Source organism: Arachis ipaensis, chromosome B1 (assembly GCF_059453495.1).
Source record: "Arachis ipaensis isolate K30076 ecotype BB chromosome B1, ASM5945349v1, whole genome shotgun sequence".
In the NCBI taxonomy this organism is placed as follows: Eukaryota; Viridiplantae; Streptophyta; class Magnoliopsida; order Fabales; family Fabaceae; genus Arachis; species Arachis ipaensis.
The window spans coordinates 13,849,863-13,867,085 of record NC_142436.1 but is presented as its reverse complement, the minus strand read 5'-3'; the positions used below and the strand labels follow the sequence as shown (position 1 = coordinate 13,867,085).

The window sequence follows — 17,223 nt, the reverse complement described above, 5'->3', positions numbered from 1 at the left end:
TGGAGCGCCGCAACCGGCGCCGATATGAGAGAGCTGAGCGTCGCAGCAAGCGACGCTATGAGCACCTGAAGCTGATGATACGATCTGGCGATATCCCCTCTGAGCCTGACACACCATCAGAGCCATCTGAGGAGGAGGCGGATGATCACGAGACAGAGACCCATCCACAGAGTGAGGCTGCGCAGGCAGGCACAGAGCAGGCTGCTCCACAGCAGGAGTCCCCGCATCAGATCCAGGCTGCAGTCCCAGAGGTTCCTATTCAGTCAGCACCTCCTCTGCAGCAAGCAGATCCTCAGACCACCACCACAGAGACCCCAGCTACCCGTCCTTCCAGTGATGACACCCCTTCACACCCTGCTTGAGTGAGCATTAGGGCCGATGCTTCATTTTAAGTGCGGGAAGGTCGCCATCTCTGGCGTATTTTTTGGTGAACCACTACAGACCCTTTTTATTTTATTTTGTTCTTTCCCTGTATTTTTTCTCTTTATTTTTATTTTTATTTTCTCAGTACTTATACATTACTATTTTCATGTATTTTTACTCTATTTCTGCATGTTGCACTTTTAGTTCATATTTTAGCCATTTAGTTTAGTTGCAATTCTAACTTATTAGTTATAGAAATTGTGGATTAATTAGTATAGTTACCCTTTTTAGCATAAGATAGCTTAGTTTAAATTGAAAATATAAAAGGAAGTAAACTAGAGACTTGAACATAATAGAAGCAATCCACACACCTTGTATATATAGCATTCCATGTTAGTTAGTTAACAACATTTCATCAAGGAGAAACACTAGAACTTTAAAGCCACCTTAAGATTTACATTGAGAATAATGGGAACTCTTAATTTTACTTGCATGACATACATAACTGATATATGATTTTTGAGTTAGAGAACACACAGCCTGTGAGTTTTGAGCTTAATTATATGGTTACATTCAAACCATAATTTTTATTTCTGTGTGTTCCGCCCTTCTTTTTATTCTGATGTTCTTTACTTTGTTTTAATCTATATGTCCGATTATAGAATAGAAATACATACCAAGAGAGTGATTGAGGCCATTGTTTGATTTTAGCTCACTTATCCCAAATTAGCCTACCTTTTACATCACCATTGTTAGCTCCCTTGAGCCTTTAAATCCCCTCTTATTCTACAAACCACATTATTAGCCTTAAGCAGAAAAACAAAATAAAAATCCCAAGTTGAATCCTTGGTTAGCTTAAGATAGAAATTGTGTAATTGTTTAAGTGTGGGAAACCTATTGGGAACATGGATGATAAAAACAAAGGGTAGAAAGTTGAAAAGAATAAAATAATTCAAAATAAAAATTTTGGGAAGCATGCTCATGTGGAATCAAAATAATTTAATCACCGTGTGCATAAAAAAAATGAGAAAAAAATATTTATTTTTCAGTATTTAAATAAAGGGGATACAAAAGAATTCCCCAAATACAAAATAAAGCAATGGACATGGGACAAAATTAAAATATGAGCATGTAACATAAACAAGTGGAAAAAATATGGAAAATAGGTAAAGAAGCTTTGCTTTACAAAATATGTATGTTAGGTGAGATCTTAGACTAATTAAGGATTCACTCAATTAGCTCACTTAGCCTTATACATATACCCTTACCTTTACCTTGACCCCATTACAACCTTAATTAAAGACCTCATGACTTTTGTATGCCTATATTCTATAATTGTTGATTGGTTAGATGAAGAACAAAGTTATAGAAAGTAAGGATAAAAAGAAGAATAGAGTGATTAACCCAATAAACACTGAGTGACTAGAGAGTAAACACAAAATCCAGTGAGGGTTCAATAGCTCATTAACATATATCTCTGCTTGAATTATTAATTGTCTTGCAAGTTTATAAAATATTTTTCTTTCCCATCTCAATTGTAAAAGTGCTTTATCATTATCTAAGGTTTGGCTATATATATGATTCCTTAAGAAATGTGAATTAATTCAACTACATGTAAGCTTTATATACAAGTGAATAAAAATAATTAGAATTGCATGATGCATTTACGTAGTTGCATTTAGAATAGATTGCATTGCATGAGATTCCACCACTTCAACCTTACCTTACTCTTTATCTTGGATTTAGCATGAGGACATGCTATTGTTTAAGTGTGGGGAGGTTGATAAACCCATATTTTATGATATATTTTGTGCTCAAATTGAGTGATTTATTCAATCCTTCACCCACTTATTCATATTAATTGCATGGTTTTACTTTCCCTTCCTTATTATGTGATGTATGTGAAAAACATGTTTCCTATGCTTAAAAATAATTATTTTGATTACCCTTTATTTCCATTCGATGCCGTGATTCGTGTGTTAAGTAATTTCAGATCTTCTAAGGCAGGAATGACTTAAAGGATGGAAAGGAAACATACAAAATTGGAAGGAAAGCATGAAACGGAGTTTTTGAAGAAATTGGCAGCAACGCGATCGCATGGACGACGCGGCCGCATGCCAACGCGAAATGGCAGTGATGCGACTGCATGATTGACGCGACCGCGCACCTTAAGTGAAACGCATATGACGCGGACGCATGACTGAAGCGACCGCGTGGCAAGGAAAACTCCAGACGACGCGACTGCGTGACCCACGCGGACGCGTGACAGAGGCCACGCACCAAAAATTATAGAAAATGCCCCCCCCCCAGCAATTTCTGAAGCCCTTTTTTGGCCCAAATCCAAGTCCAGAAGGCACAGATCAGAGGTTATGAAGTGGGGGAATGCATCCATTCGGAGGAGAGTCTCCAATTAGTTAGTTTTCATGATTTAGATTTAGTTTTGAGAGGGAGATTCTCTCCTCTCTCTTTAGGATTAGGATTTTATTCGCTTTCAAGATTATCTCTTTTTACCAGGTTTAATATTCTTTTTTATTATTTTCTCAATTTTATTTATGAATTCTTCTATGTTACAGATTACTCTTTTGAATTAATGTTATTTGAGGTATTTCAGTTTACAATTGCTCTCTTTTATTTATGTTATTGTTATTCCCAATCTGAAGACATTTTTATTCCAGTAGATTTATTTTTCTCCTTTTGGTCTTGGTTAAGAAATCAGTAACTCAGGAGTTATCAAACTCAACATGATTGATAATCGTTATCTTTGCTAATTGAATTGAACTTCAATAATCCCAATCTTTCCTTAGGGATTAACTAGGATTTGAGGATCTAACTAATTAGTCACTTGACCTTCCCTTGCTCTAGCAAAGGTTAACTAAGTAGAATTAAGATTCAATTTTCATCATCATTGATAAGGATAACTAGGATAGAACTTCCAATTTCTCATACCTTGCCAAAAGTGTGTTTTACAGTCATTTATTTATTTTACAGTCTTTTACTTATTTTAATTACAATTTAAATTACTTGCTCCCTACCTTCAAAACCCCAATTTACAATCTTCATAACTAATAATAAGAACATACTTCCCTGCAGTTCCTTGAGAAGACGACCCGAGATTTAAATACTCGGTTATCAATTTATTTAGGGGTTTGTTACTTGTGACAACCAAAACGTTTGTAAGAAAGGTTGATTGCTTGGTTTAGTAACTATACTTGCAACAAGAGTTTACTATAACTTCTAAACCATCAATCTTCAGTTCTTCATGGGTCGTCAATGACTTCATCATTGACTTGATTCAACACATGGAGGGCCATTGGAGCTAGTGGTGCCATCATGGGGCCTTTACCCTTGTCTTGGGCAACAGCATGAGATGAAGAAGTGGCCATTGTAGAGCAAAGAAGAAGGAAGTGTGAAGGATAAGGGTTATGTAAGAGAGATTGATGTAAGGGAAATTTAGAAAGCAAGGATTCGAGAAAAATCTAATAAAGGCAAAAGTGTCGAATTTAATGGGGTGTTACTGTAGCCGTTATTGTAGAAGGAATTCAAAGAGAAAAGAGGTAACTTTGCAAAGAAGGCGAAGTGGTGGAGAGAGAAAGTGCAAGTCACGGGAAACATGTCGAACGGGTCAGTAATAACGGGGAAGTTAAATGGTAATTATTATTGATTCAAGAGATTGATGTTTGAATTAGGATTAAGTGTCCCAACTCCCAAGGAATGATTTCGAAGGGGAACACATTAATCCTAGGGGGCAATTTGTTAGTCGACAAATGTTTTCGACTAGGATATGCTGATTCAAAGCTTCGAAAGGAGGTCGAGGTGAGAATAAAGGTCAAAATGACATGTGTGCAGGCATTTATTAGGAGTTATTCTGCAGGTATTCGATTTGGTCATTTTTTGTAAATCGAATGAGAAAGCAGTTGAGAAATCGAATAGGTGCTCGAAAGAAAAATCGGACAGTTATATTGTGGCGAGAAGTTAAAGGTTATCACCATGTGATGAATTGAAGAGTAACGTTTATTAGCAAGAGAGCGGGAACGGTTATTTGAGAGTGTGTGTACGGGATATCATTATGCTATTAATGATCGGTTATAGAAATAGGCTATAAATATTAGAAAGCTTTAGGAAATAAGGGTTGGAACTTTACTTCAGAAATTACTCACGCACACTCACATCACAAGGACTTTCTGAGTCTGCCTCGAGTCAATTATCTATACGGTTCCTTCCACATGTCTTTACTTTCTTTTTAAATTTCATGTAAACTTTATTCTTTCAAGCAAATTTATGTTTCAAGCAATGTTTACCTTTCGAACGCAATTTATATTTCAGTACTTCTAATTTTCATGTCCAAAGTCCTTTGACCCTGTCGGAGGCATTTTTTATTCCTTTCTTTAAAGTTTAATGCAATTTCTTTCGATTTCGGTTAGTTACCTTTTCGAATACTTTATTTTACTCCTTTTATTCTTTTATAAGTTTTAATTAACTTTTTTTTAAATTTGTCTAATCGAAGGCATTCTTATGCACTTATAGAAAACTGGTACCTGTAAAAGAGGAGTAGATTTCGCTCCCAAACTATTAGATATCGAACCACCATCAATTTGTTAAAAATCGACAAAACAATGTTACTAAGAAAAAGTGGATTAGCTGTTTTATGTTTTTTTTTTTAAATATTGCAACAATGAAATTGGTAATACTGGTCATTTTTGGCAAAGATTCCCTCATAAAATAGTTGCGCTGATTTTTAGCTAATGAAATTTGTTTTTTTTAAATCATTAGTTTTGATTTCTGATGATTTTGTTCATACTTAAAATCGTTAGTGATAATTTTTTGCAATAATATTTTTTCAGGTAAATGACCAAAATATATCAATGGGATATTACATACGCAAATGCAATTTTTATTAATCTATAGAAATCGCAACAGAGATCCCATAGTTTTCAAATGAACATAAATCGTTATACGGGTCTCACACTTTAAGTTGATATTGCAAATAGCTAGAAACTACTAAATCTATAGCGGTTTCTGGCCATTTGCAATATCAACGTAAACTGCGAGGTCCCTGTAATGGTTTACGTTCATTTGAAAATCATGAGACTCCGTCGTGGTTTCTATAGATTCATAAAAATTGCATTGGCATATGCAATATCTAAAAGTTGTAATCCAATAATTTTGCCTCTCCATTGATTTATTTTAGTCATTTGCCCTGATTTTGTAACACCCTACCATACTTAGTATTATGCTTAAGTCATAAGACTGAGATAGTAAGGTATTACGACCTCTAAGAATAGTAATATATATATAATAATAAAAAAAAGATATTTAACTATGAGCCTTGAAAAACGGATAAAACAAAATTGCAAAATAAAAAGCACAACGCTCAGGAAAGGAATACTTGCGTGCTAAGAAACCTAATAGGAACATGATAAAGATAAGCAAAAGAATAAAGGACAACCAAAGAAGCAGCATAACTAGCCCATGACTCAGCCTGCGAAGCTAAGGCTGGCCGGAGGGTATATATATACATATAAACATACATAAGTGTTCTCAAAATATCCCAAAATACACTATAATATCAAAATAACTCCTATCTCTCCCTCAACCTCTAAGAGGAGCAGCATACATAAGTTACTTGGAGAGTAAGCTAAACACATATATACATATATACAGCCAGAAGCCAAAATACACCCAAGGACTACTTCGCTTTCCAGGATCCAGACGCTTAGCGAGGAGCCTCTCGACTTGCATCTGAAAAATAACACTACAATATGGAATGAGAATCGGAGGTTCTCAGCATGGTAAAAGTGCCACGCGTATAAAAAAATAAGGTCCTGAGAATGCCATAGGCAATCCTAGAACTTCGTTATACAATTATCCAACCTAATTACTAAACAAAAACCATAAACAGGGGTAGGTATTCTAAATCTACCTAACTTACTCAATTTCAATCCACACCTATCACCAAACCATTTCTCCATTTTCTCCATCCCTCCATCATCCATAATGCAACAGGAACAAACAACCAAACAAGTTCAAGCACAAGTAATGAACAGATAATACAAGTAGCAAATATACAAGTAGCAGGTGATATATATCAATTAGGCATTCCCAATTAAGGCATAGCAAACAAAGCACATATATGCATATGATGAATGTCTATCCTACTGGCCGTGAGCTCACATGTCAGTTATTTTGCCAGAACCTGACACATCTGGTAGCTAACCCAGACATTGGTCTCTAGGTTGCACATCTCCAAGAGGATCATAAACAAAGGAGAGTGCCTTTCCACATCGAAGGAGTGTGCCTTTTCACCTTGCAACAGAGAAGAATGTGGGAGAAAACAATACGAAGGAGAGTGCCTTTCCACCTTCCCCACATCTGCATCACGACAAGAGAGGGAACTTCCGTCCTCAACTTGCCATATCGACCATTTTGGCCACACACAGTCATTCCCAAATCTCATCATTTATCATCATTATTTCCTTAAATTCGTTCTTTATAGCCATAATAACATGTATTCATTTAGTTTTCACATCATTCTCTTATAATTCATCACGTTTACCCTTTTCAGGTCCCGACCAAACCATTTATCAAACTCTTCTCAACCTCTTTAATATCGAATAATATTAAAATCAACCCAACTCTAACATTAAATCAATCACATCACACGAAAATTAAACTTTAACTTCTCGAACCCATGACTATCACTAAGACATCCTCGACACTCTATTTTATTTTCTGTTTTTAATATAACAAATAAACTCGGAATTGCGAAAACTTTATGTCCAGGCGTTCATCTTGAAATAAGCTTTCTAACAAACTAAAGATCATAATTTTCTGATTTCTTTAGCCTCAGGAATAAAGGAAAAACCGTGACTACTCTGTAGTGCATAAAATCAGAAAAACAGCAGTAGCATGTGATATTCAAAATTCAATATAAAATCCAAGTTAAATCAAATGACTTTAAAAAGTTAATGTAGTTAAACTTTACTCATCCAGGTTTCTTTCTTAATTGGTTCTGAGTTAATACCATTTTTAATGAAGAAGTTACATTACCTGGAAGTTAAGTAAAAATGAGTCAAAATCTGTTTTAGAAACCAACAAGCTTAGTACCTTTCAATTTGAATAACTTTTATTACAAAAATCCAATTAATCTAAATTTTGGTTTGGGAACTCCTAGCTCATCCAGAAACAAGTGTGTCTTAGTTGCAATCCAATTGCTATTCAATTCTAAGAGTTACAAGCATTGGAAGTTGGTGCATAGCTTGCTGAAATCTGTTTCTTTTCAGCTTTGACCACCAATATTAAAAAATTCACAACTCCCAATCGTCAACTCTTAAAATTCTGAAGTTTTAGAAAAATAAAGCAAGTTAATAAAATTTTATAAAAAAAATTGGTTTCGCTCCAAAACTAAACTCGTAGAAGTCGCAGCAAGACAAACAAGTTGCTGCCCTGTTTGACCTTTACTGCTACAGGACAGATTTAACAACCTAACTTTAAAAATTTGCCATAAATTGTATATTTAACAAAAAGGTCCCAAATTTTTCAGTTTAATTCCTTATATTTCCAAGTTTAGCCCAAACTTGGTCTCATGCAATTCTGATCATTACATAATTAGTTACAGCATATGCAATACCACCACAACACAACTCTACATCCTCATTAACAAACACAATCCTAATCCATCATAAATAAATATAAGAGCACACCATTAATAACTTTCACACCTCATAATTCCAATATATATCCACCAACAAATCTATTCCAACAACATTACAAGGCTAATCATTAAATACAACAAACAATTCAACTTATCCTATGGTTCCTCTAACCTAAGTTTTCACAACACCGTAAATATTAAACGTGCGAAACTTAAACCATACCTTAGTCGATCACTTAATTCACCCAAGGCAGCCTCTCAACACAAAATTACAGCCCCTCCAAGCTCAAGTAAAACAGCCACAAACTAAGCTTTGATCACTAACAAGCCTCCAAATATTCTCAATTAAATTCCAATGCATATATACCCACTTAATCTACACCTAATACATATACATATTCCAATTTCAGTTTTTCCATAATAAATACAAGATTAAGTTAGGGTTAGGGTATCCTTACCATACCCATATGCTCAATAGCTTGAACCCATAAATCCCGAAAGCTAACTTGAACCTAGAACACAAGAATTGAACAATTTTTAACTTAATCGTTCATGAATTTCCGAAATTAGGGGAAGCTGGCTGAGAAGGAAATAATGAGTTACCTACCAAATTGTTCCATGGGTTTCGTATAGCTCGTCGCCGTGAACGTGTAGTCGTAAACGGTTCGTCAATCGGAGCTCCGGATCAAAAGTTATTGAGAGTTAAAGTTTGAGTGAGGGTTAGGGAGCTCTCTTCCTCCCCTAACCTGTTTGGTGTGTTGGATGCAGAATGGGGAAGAAGAGCTTCTGTCCCCTTTTGAAGTATGGGTCTGGTTGGACCCACGGGTCCGATTTGGACCCTGGTTCAACCGGTTCGGTCTTTCCGGTCTAATTTTGGGCCAAATTTTCGAAATTGGTATCAAAATTCTCGTTTCGACGAGCTCTATCCTATTTTGATATTAGTTTTGCATTTTTAACTTTCCTAATTAAAATTCGAATTATTGACTAATTATTTACCAATTTTAGCGGAGTTTACATCCTACCCACCTAATTAGGAATTTTGCCCTCAAAATTCAGATTCAGTTATCTGAAAAGAGATGTGGGTAGTCCTTCGGTATAGTTAGAGTTTCTTGAAGCTATCCTCGTTACTCGAAATGTCCATCTTCTTTCATTTAACTGGCTTAGGTTGTAAGACATGAATTTGTTTTAGAAGAGTGTTTCAGAAGTTACGAAATATGGAATATGTCGAATAGGTTCGAAAGTTACGGCAGAAATCTATTTGGCACGCCTCTGACCATTAATACTCTCCAAAAGTTGAAATAGGCTAACTTAGCGGGTTTTAACTTTCTTGTTCTTGATTGTTCATTCAATTCTAGTCGTTGAAGTAATCTTCAGAGATATGTGTCCTTTTCCTTCCAGCTTGAAAAGTCTTCTTCTCAAATCTGCCTAACTCTTTGTCGGCTTTCATAGTAAGAATTCTAACTCAGATTTGCGTAACTTTTTCTTTGTTGTCTCGGCTATCAAATTCAGGAACTAAGGTATTCGATGCTCTAGTAATACAGGGGGCATTTAGTGCTCTGTGAAGCTCCATCTTCTATCCTAGTCCTCGACGATCTATGTCAAAATCGGTAATTACTCTTCCTTACTCCCAGTGTAGGACCTCCAATGGTTGCAGCATTCCGATTTATGCTTTATTCTTTATTTCTGGCTACCCAAAAATATCTTCTTTGATTCATGGTACGTCTTAGCAGTTTCAGGGTAAGTTTGAAAATCCTGTCTCGTAAGTTCCGGAAAATAGTTTCTCATCTCAACTTCAATCTCAACACATAACTTTCTCTTGGTATCTTCCTGATTCAACATGCCTCAATACTCTTAGTATCTCCTTATCACCATTATTGCGCTCCCTAAGTTCTTGACTCCATGATCTCTATTCCGGCATTGGACATATAAATCTCTTCTTAATTTCCTTTTGTTTACCAGTCTTCGACATCTTTGACGGCTCTTTATTATCTAGTTACGCGTCCCGTACCTCATCGATTCCATGTTGTAACCTAGCAATGGATTTAGGCCAACACTTCTAACACTCTCATTCTTCCAACTTAGAAATTTAACTCATCTAACATTTTCTCTTTTGGAATTAACGTCCAAGAATCTTTTAGAAACTTCTTGCTTAGGGCGTCTATCACAACCTCACGACGTTGCATCCACATGCATCTTAAGTTTTTCAATAGTACATCATAGTCATTCCCTAAACGGTTCGTTAGGCTCAAGTGATACGAGTATTGGCATGAAGTTCAATCTTCTTTCTATGGCTCAAAGGCTTTCATCGGATCCTGGTAATTCATTCCCACGGTGTACCTCATTGCATCTATTTAGTCACGAGCGATACGATCGGTGAGGATTAAGGCTCTAAATTCCCTAGTAATGTCACGGGTTCATTTTGCGTTCAAAGGTCTTGCTCTAAGAAATCAACGTCTCTCTGGTTACAGCTAGGATTCATACGCAATACTAATATAGGCTCGAGTTGATTTTCAAAGAAATATTAAGCTTGAAAGACGAATGAATAGTGTGAACAATGTTCGTGAGAAAATAGAAAGAGTTTTATATACGGTCAATCAGAGTTGTATCAAAATAATAGAATGCACAAGAAGAAGAATTTAGATGCATCTCAAGAAAGAAAACCGGACCAAAAATATTTGATAGTATGGATTAGTGTGATGTCTCACTTCCTATATGCAAATAAAATTTCAGGTATCAGTTTCAATTTACCTTTTCCTTCTTATGACCCACCATCATCTTGGGCCCTCTTACGTGAATAGACTATTGTTCCATTCCCCTGATTCACTTATCTTTAAGAGTCTTGATTATTCATCCAACGCCAACTAAAAACTTCACTAAACTCTGCAGGCTTTGACGACAATACCCTATTCGGAACGATTTAGTTTGGTTCTAAGTTTTAACTTAGGTCTTTCTTCTCTACCTTAGACTATGAATAATAATGGTATCCTAGAATAATTCATTGCTTCTCAAATCCAATCATTGCATTTACCTTAACCTGGTGATTGTGATCTATCTGCATCATGAGTTTCCACCACGTGGATTAGGACAGTCCTTAACTAGATGCCTGGGTGATCCGCACCGGTAACACAAACCTTGCTTGTTTTTATGCTGCCTATTGGGTTGCTAGTTCTCAGTCCTCTTGAATTCTTGATTCCTTGGTGCCAAATTCTGATGGTGATCTCTTCAGTGGGACTCCAGTTATCATTTTTTGCCACAGCTGCGTTCCTCACACATTCTTCAGGTATCCGGCTCTTGTTCACAAGTTCAGAAAACACCCAGATCTCCATACGTGCTACAAAGCTCTGAATGTCACTCCGAAGGCCTCCTTCATACTTAATGCATTTCCACTCAGCAAAGTCCTCAGGAGCTCCCTGACAAATCCGTGAGAAATGGCACAGTTCCTCAAACCTGCTAGTGTACTCAGTGATGGTCATCTGACCTTGTTTTAGCTGAAGCAGTTCAAGTTCGTTAGCATTTTTGGCTAAACTGGGAAAGTATTTCTTATAGAATTCTTCTCGGAACAACTCCCAAGAGATCACAACCCCATCAGGCTGCAGAATACGCCTCACGCCCTGCCACCAATGCTGAGCTTCACCTTGCAGCTGGTAGGTCCCAAACTCAACCCATTGTTTGTCAGAAACCTGCTGAGCCTGTAATGCTCGCTCAATGGCTTGTACCCAGTTATCCGCATCAGTAGGGTTTGAGGTTCCTCTGAAGGTCAGAGGATGAACCTTCAGGAAGAAGGAAAGCGTCATAGGACCATTATCGCCATTGTTGCCATTGTTACCATTATTTATTTGGTTTCCCAGGGCTTCGGCTATCGCTTGCATCGCCGCGGCCATATTCCCTAGATTAGCCATGAAGTCTACAGGATTAGGAATATTCCCAGTCGCTTCAGACATAGCATTGCCTAGTCTGCCTCTACCTCGCCCGCGTCCGCATCCGCGAGTCGACATCTGGTCTCTATACACACCAACCAAGTGATATCAAGTTGATCAGTCTCAATATCGCAAGTATAGTGCTTTAAGTTCCAAATGCATACTCATGGACGTTTGTGCCACATATATCAGTTAGATTTCCTAACAGCACATAGACACATACACAGAGAATGCACAGAAGCATAATCAGTTCGTCCTCAGGCTCTATAGGAACGAGCTGCTCTGATACCATAATATAACTCCCTACCATACTTAGTATTATGCTTTAAGTCATAAGACTGAGATAGTAAGGTATTACGACCTCTAAGAATAGTAATATATATATATATATAATAATAATAATAAAGAAAAAGATATTTAACTAGGAGCCTTGAAAAATGGGTAAAACAAAATTACAAAATAAAAAGCGCAACGCTCAGGAAAGGAATACTTGCGTGCTAAGAAACCTAATAGGAACATGATAAAGATAAGCAAAAGAATAAAGGACAACCAAGGAAGCAGCATAACTAGCCCCTGACTCAGCCTGCGAAGCTAAGGCTGGCCAGAGGGTATATATATACATATAAACATACATAAGTATTCTCAAAATATCCCAAAATACACTATAATATCAAAATAACTCCTATCTCTCCCTCAACCTCTAAGAGGAGCAGCATACATAAGTTACTTGGAGACTAAGCTAAACACATATATACATATATACAGCCAGAAGCCAAAATACACCTAAGGACTACTTCGCTTTCTAGGATCCAGACGCCTAGCGAGGAGCCTATCAACCTGCATCTGAAAAATAACAATACAAGATGGAATGAGAACCGGAGGTTCTGAGCGTGGTAAAAGTGCCACGCGTTTAAAAAAATAAGGTCCTGAGAATGCCATAGGCAATCCTAGAACTTCGTTATACAATTATCCAACCTAATTACTAAACAAAAACCATAAACAGGGGTAGGTATTCTAAATCTACCTAACTTACTCAATTTCAATCCATACCTATCACCAAACTATTTCTCCATTTCCTCCATCCCTCCATCATCTATAATGCAACAGGAACAAACAACCAAACAAGTTCAAGCACAAGTAATGAACAGATAATACAAGTAGCAAATATACAAGTAGCAGGTGATATATATCAATTAGGCATTCCCAATTAAGGCATAGCAAACAAAGCACATATATGCATATGATGAATGTCTATCCTACTGGCCGTGAGCTCACATGTCGGTTATTTTGCCAGAACCTGACACATCTGGTAGCTAACCCAGACATTGGTCTCTAGGTTGCACATCTCCAAGAGGATCATAAACGAAAGAGAGTGCCTTTCCACATCGAAGGAGTGTGCCTTTCCACCTTCTCCTGGAGGATATACGAAGGAGAGTGCCTTTCCACATCGAAGGAGTGTGCCTTTCTACCTTGCAACCAGAGAAGAATGTGGGGGAAAACAATACGAAGGAGAGTGCCTTTCCACCTTCCCCACATCTGCATCACGACAAGAGAGGGAACTTCCGTCCTCAACTTGCCATATCGACCATTTTGGCCACACACAGTCATTCCCAAATCTCATCATTTATCATCATTATTTCCTTACATTCGTTCTTTATAGCCATAACAACATGTATTCATTTAGCTTTCACATCATTCTCTTATAATTCATCACGTTTACCCTTTTCAGGTCCCGACCAAACCATTTATCAAACTCTTCTCAACCTCTTTAATATCGAATAATCTTAAAATTAACCCAACTCTAACATTAAATCAATCACATCACACGAAGATTAAACTTTAACTTCTTGAACCCATGACTATCACTAAGACATCTTTGACACTCTATTTTCTTTTTTTTTTAATATAACAAATAAACTTGGAATTGTGCAAACTTTATGTCCAGGCGTTCATCTTGAAATAATCTTTCTAACAAACCAAAGATCATAATTTTCTGATTTCTCTAGCCTCAGGAATAAAGGAAAAACCGTGACTGCTCTGCAGTGCATAAAACCAGAAAAACAGCAGCAGCATGTGATATTCAAAATTCAATATAAACTCCAAGTTAAATCCAATGACTTTAAAAAGTTAATGTAGTTAAACTTTACTCATCCAGGTTTCTTTCTCAATTGGTTCTGAGTTAATACCATTTTTAATGAAGAAGTTACATTACTTGGAAGTTAAGTAAAAATGAGTCAAAATCTATTTTAGAAACCAACAAGCTTAGTACCTTTCAATTTGAATAACTTTTGTTACAAAACTCCAATTAAGCTAAATTTTGGTTTGGAAACTCTTAGCTCATCGAGAAACAAGTGTGTCTTGGTTGCATAGCTTGCTGAAATCTGTTTCTTTTCAGCTTTGACCACCAATATTCAAAAATTCACAACTCCCAATCCTCAACTCTTAAAATTCTGAAGTTTTAGACAAATAAAGCAAGTTATTCAAATTTTATAAAAAAATTGGTTTCGCTCCAAAACTCAACTCGTAAAAGTCGCAGCAAGACAAACAAGTTGCTGCCATGTTTGACCTTTACTGCTACAGAACAGATTTAACAACCTAACTTTAAAAATTTGCCATAAATTTTATATTTAACAAAAAGATCCCAAATTTTTCAGTTTAATTCCTTATATTCCCAAGTTTAGCCCAAACTTGGTCTCATGCAATTCCGATCATTACATAATTAGTTACAGCATATGCAATACCACCACAACACAACTCTACATCCTCATTAACAAACACCAATCCTAATCCATCATAAATAAATATAAGAGCACACCATTAATAACTTTCACACCTCATAATTCTAATATATATCCACCAACAAATCTATTCCAACAACATTACAAGGCTAATCATTAAATACATCAAACAATTCAACTTATCCTATGGTTCCTCTAACCTAAGTTTTCACAACACCGTAAATATTAAACGTGCAAAACTTAAACCATACCTTGGTCGATCACTTAATTCACCCAAGGCAGCCTCTCAACACAAAATTACAGCCCCTCCAAGCTCAAGTAAAACAGCCACAAACTAAGCTTTGATCACTAACAAGCCTCCAGATATTCTCAATTAAATTCCAATGCATATATACCCACTTAATCTACACCTAATACATATACATATTCCAATTTCAGGTTTTCCATAATAAATACAAGATTAAGCTAGGGTTAGGGTATCCTTATCATACCCATATGCTCAATAGCTTGAACCCATAAATTCCGAAAGCTAACTTGAACCTAGAACACAAGAATTGAACAATTTTTAACTTAATCGTTCATGAATTTCCAAAATTAGGGGAAGCTGGATGAGAAGGAAATAATGAGTTACCTACCAAATTGTTCCATGGGTTTCGTAGAGCTCATCGCGGTGAACGTGTAGTCGCAAACGGTTCGTCAATCAGAGCTCCGGATCAAAAGTTATTGAGAGTTAAAGTTTGAGTGAGGGTTAGGGAGCTCTCTTCCTCCCCCAACCTGTTTGGCGTGTTGGATGCAGAATGGAGAAGAAGAGCTTCTGTCCCCTTTTTAAGTATGGGTCCGGTTGGACCTAAGGGTCTGATGGACCCCGATTCAACCGGTTCGGTCTTTCTGATCTAATTTTGGGCCAAATTTTCGAAATTGGTATTAAAATTCTCGTTTCGACGAGCTCTATCCTATTTTGATATTAGTTTTGCATTTTTAACTTTTCTAATTAAAATTCGAATTATTAACTAATTATTTACCGATTTTAGCGGAGTTTACAGATTTCTCCGATCCGTATCAAAATATTATACTAAAATTACATAATATATGCGTAATACATGCTTAATAATACAATATAAAAAAAATTAGCCAACATTCATTGGTCTTGATTTCTTTTTCTTAATTTACAAAAAAATATTCGATAATCACGTTTTGATGTTTGTTTAAATTAACAAATATTTAATTTATCTAAATCATAAGTAATAAATTATATTTAAATAATTTTAAATTTTTAAAAATGAAAAAAATTGGATAATACCAATTCCTTTTATTCATTTTAAAAAAAAAATAAAACAAAACATTAGTAACAATTTAATTTTTCTTTTTAACGATTCTCATATTCCCTTCATTCACCAAATAACTCCCATAATATGAAAAAACACCCATCCCACTTCAATATTGAAAAATATTAGCCCAATTAAGAATATGTATATATTATTGAGTTAACCCAATTTTATATAGTCAAATAAAGGGAATCGCGGTTCCAATTCATTTTAGGGACTAGCTATAACCATAATGTTTGGCAAATAATACTGTTTAAGCAATTAGGTGATGTAAATGTTGAGAAAGATTGAAGGGAGACAGAGGAATTTTAATGTTAGCAGAAAACATAAATTAATGAGCACAAAAGTGGTAGTGTGTCACGAAAAGTAGCGTGTTTTCCGGTGTAAAGGACGAAGGACGCAGAAAGCTGTTTGTTTGACACGTTGTATGAATCAGCACCCTTAGACCAGCATGGGTTAAGTTCAATCAATGGTTCAGATCAGATTAACTTTAATTACATCCGTTTCTATCCACTGCAACGACATACCCTTTCATTCAAACCATGTATAATTTTGACCAAATACATTTCATTTAAAATTAAGTGATAAAAATGAAATATTAAAAGATACAATGCTATGGGTATAATAAAATTAATTACTAAAATAAAAAATATATTAAAAATAAATTAAATTATATATATTTATATACATAATAATTAATTTTAATGATTAATTATAATTTGTAAATAATATTTTTATAATAAAAAATAATATTTTATATAAGAATATAAAATTACATTTCATTTTTACGGGTATGTCAATTAATTATTTTTTTAATATCTTTGTAAGTTAAGATAAAATTTATTTAATTAGATTAAAACCTTTACATTATTATATTATTCAGGTAATGAATTTGAGAATTAATATTTTTTTCTAAAGTTAAAGTAAAACTCAAATTTGAGATTTTTAAGTGAGAATAAAAAATTATGTCATTTGAGTTATAATTTGTTAACAATTAGAGAACTAATATTTTATGATTGGTTGTTTGTAAAAAAAAAATACATTAAAAATGTACAAACAAAGTAAACTTTGAATTATATAGTTAATAATTTAATAATAAATTTCACATATAAAAATATAAATTTAATTTTGATGTATTGTTAGTATAAAATAATTTTATACATACATTCATTACGTAATACTACATTAGTAAAAATAACTATCTTTTACATTAATTACGTAAATAGTCA

General features: G+C 35.2%; 1 pseudogene; it reads right to left on the bottom strand.

Moving 5' to 3' along the window:
• Positions 1-11,345: 11,345 nt before the first annotated feature.
• On the bottom strand, positions 11,346-12,009 carry LOC148575775 (uncharacterized; annotated as a pseudogene).
• Between the last annotated feature and the right edge of the window lie 5,214 nt (positions 12,010-17,223).